At 50.9% G+C, this 3,123-nt stretch overlaps 1 non-coding gene across 1 annotated transcript; it reads left to right on the top strand.

Annotated features, from left to right (window-relative positions):
* Positions 1–2,802: 2,802 nt before the first annotated feature.
* On the top strand, positions 2,803–2,874 carry TRNAR-ACG (transfer RNA arginine (anticodon ACG)). Its single transcript has one exon. It is a non-coding gene; the product is annotated as a tRNA-Arg (tRNA).
* Positions 2,875–3,123: the final 249 nt, after the last annotated feature.

The raw sequence follows: 3,123 nt of genomic DNA, 5'->3' as shown, positions 1-3,123 counted from the left end.
CCTCGCCCCGACAGAAGATAGGGAGCAGTAGGCTTCAGGGCCAATCTGGGAGCCCAGGCCCCACCTAAGATGGGAAGCCACCTGCTGTCATCTAGGGATGTAGCATCTAGAGATGTCAGAAATCTCTATGAAATCTTCCAATTTTCAAAATATGGCGATGAATTAAAGTTATGGTTTGGGGGTTGTTTTTGTTTGTTTTTATGTATGGCCCAAACCAAACAGTCCGTTGGTGGTATTCAATCCAAGGACCACCTTTGACTAAAGGTAAATTAAACTAAAGATAAATGATTACCTGTGCCAGGTAATCATTCCCTGTTAGTTCACGTGCCAGAGAGGCCAATATATGAAGGCTCCTCTTTCTAGTACATTCTGGTCTGCAGCCATCTCATGGTCTAGAAGTGACAACCAAAAGGACAGGTGGCCTTTGGTGGGTGCTGGGCCTCCAGATGGCCTCTCAGGAGACAGTGGCCAGGAGGTTCCTGAGGTCAGTGGCATCTACCCTGGTACACCTCTGGCCCCAGGAAGAGAAGACACCTCCATCAGGAGAGCCTGCTCCTAGGGTCCCATGGGAACCCTACAGCCTGGTTTCTCATTAGGCTTTTGGAAAATTGAGATCCTTTGTTCAGGGGAGCCACTCTAAGGTTCTAAGAGGTTCACTGGGGTTCACCACCCCGTTAGCAAAACTGACATTACTCAAGATGCACAGAGGAACACAGTCAACTGGTCAACGGGGCCATCTGCAGCCCAAACTTGAACCCTAAGTGTACAGGTTGAACCTGACATTGGGGCAGAGAGTGTCCTGCTGCTCTGGGCTGAAAGCAGGTTGATGTGAGACTCTGCCCTCCTGCCTATCAGAATAACAGCTGTAGGTCCAGGAAGGCCCTGGTCCTGGGCTCCCCCTCTTGTGATGGAAAGTGTTTCCTCACAAGATTGCTAAAGCTGGTATGCCTGAATTTCAGTTTGTTGCTGTTTAGTTGCTAAGTCATGTCCAACTCTTTGCAACCCCATGGACTGCAGCATGCCAGGCTTCCCTGCCCTTCACTATCCCCTCGAGTGATGCCATCCAGCCATCCCCTTTTCCTCCTATCCTCAGTCTTACCCCAGCATCAGGGTCTTGTGAGACAAATTTGCTTTCTTTGCTTAAGATCTGGAGGAAATCCCTGCTGACAGCATCTTGACAAGCACCCCTGAACCCCCAAGCCTGGAGAAGAATGGGTACCACATCAATTACAAGTTCTAGAAGGCGACTTACGCCAACTGGGACTGCGTCCCAAGGCCTGTGAGTAGATCTCAGAGAGCCCACAGCCCTTGGGATTAAGCAGGTGTACAAACTTTTGAGAAAGGGGCCGGAAGCTCTAAATGGTCAAGAAGCTACAGTAGAAAATCCTAGAAAGGCCTCCAGGTGGAATAGGACTTAAAAGAACATCTACTACTGCAATTGTTGCAGCAATATTTTGTTTCAGAGGATTCAGAGGTGCTTCTTAGGATGCGAGAGGCTCTCCCATCAGTCCTGCCATCTCAAGGCAAAGCCAGAAGGCAGCTGAGCAGCCAGCCTTCCTGTGGCTTCTTACAAGAGGGGCCATCCCCCTGCCCCTCCTGTAGGTTCGTATCTCACCCATTCCTCAAGGCCCAATCAGGCCTGTCTAGTCTAACGATCGGCTCGCAGCCAGGGCACTTGGAAATCTGGAGACAAAGCCTTGTGATCTTTCTCTTTGTTTTCTGTCCAATCTCATTCATAACTGGACACTGTCATTTACTTGTCACTATTGTTCTGTCTCCTTTCTCCAGCTTGACTCCAAACTCATCAGAGGCCCGGGCAGCTCAGGATGGGTCCCAGGCACTCTTTCTTTCTTCTGGGTGCCGGGCACAGGGTAGGGGTGACTTTGCTCTGGTCTCATGGTCCAGCTCCCTGAGATAGGACTTAACCAGGATCCAAGGAAACCTCACCAGTGCCTCACCCCATGTCTTGGACTCACAGAAGCTTCTCTCAAGACAAAAGTGTGGGTCCCCATTTTCAAGAAAGCCAGCCCCACTCCCAAATGGGCTGTGTACCAAAGGCCCCTGCAGTTATGATTCTCTGGGTGTCTGGCACCCACCTTGTGTCTGCTCCCCCGATCTTCAGCAGGCCCATGCCCAAGGCACCAGCATGGTGCCTTCTTACCAGCACTTTCTCCCCCAACCCTCTCATCCCCTTGGTTCTTGACAACAGGAAGAGCGAGGCTGACTTTCCCGTGGACACGTCACCTCTCTGGCTTTCAGTCCCATGCAGAATGAGCTCATCTCTTTTCCAAACTTGAGAGGTTGTCTTCCCCTCTACCCTCTACCCTGAAACAGAGTCCTGCAGGGATGGGGGTGGAGGGGATCTAGGGAGCAGAGGAAGTACCTCAGAGACCAAGCACACTTTCCTTAGTGATTTCCCCCCACCCCAGGTACTATGCTACTTTGTTGATAATGCAAATATTGACAATATTTAAAAAGGAAATAATGAGAATTGGGGAAAACAGTGTGAAGTTCAATGGTTAGAGAGTATAGAGAAGGCAAGAAAGGGGTCTCTTTTTATATGGTCTCTTGCCCCCACCCTGTCCCAACCCTAAGGCTGGGGCCCATCCACTGGATCAGTACCTCCAGGGTAATCTGGGCTGTTGGGGAGCCCACAATGAAGCTGGAGCCAAGACTCAGTCTCTGAGTGAAACGCTAGGGCCGAATGTCAAACTCTTCCCAGAACCACGGCTCTTTTGGAGTAGAGGATTGAGCGTGGGGTCAGCAGATGAATGGGTTTGCACTCAGCCTGCGTTCCTAACTTCCCTGGTGGCTCAGAGGTTAAAGCATCTGCCTACGATGCGGGAGACCCGGGTTCAATCCCTGGGCTGGGAAGATCCTCTGGAGAAGGAAATGACAAGACTCCAGTACTCTTGCCTGGAAAATCCCATGGACAGAGGAGCGTGCTAGGCTGCAGTCTATGGGGTCACAAAGAGTCAGACATGACTGATGACTTCACTTTCTTGTGTTCCTAGAACTTCTGCAAACAGAAGACTGGCTGACCTTCCTGATAGCAACTGCGGGCCAGAGCAGGACACAGTGCCCGTTCTGGGTCTCATCTACAGATGGGCCCTGCAGGCATTC

Source organism: Bos mutus, chromosome 18 (genome assembly GCF_027580195.1).
Source record: "Bos mutus isolate GX-2022 chromosome 18, NWIPB_WYAK_1.1, whole genome shotgun sequence".
Taxonomy (NCBI): domain Eukaryota; kingdom Metazoa; phylum Chordata; class Mammalia; order Artiodactyla; family Bovidae; genus Bos; species Bos mutus.
This window is presented reverse-complemented; position numbering and strand designations above follow the sequence as displayed.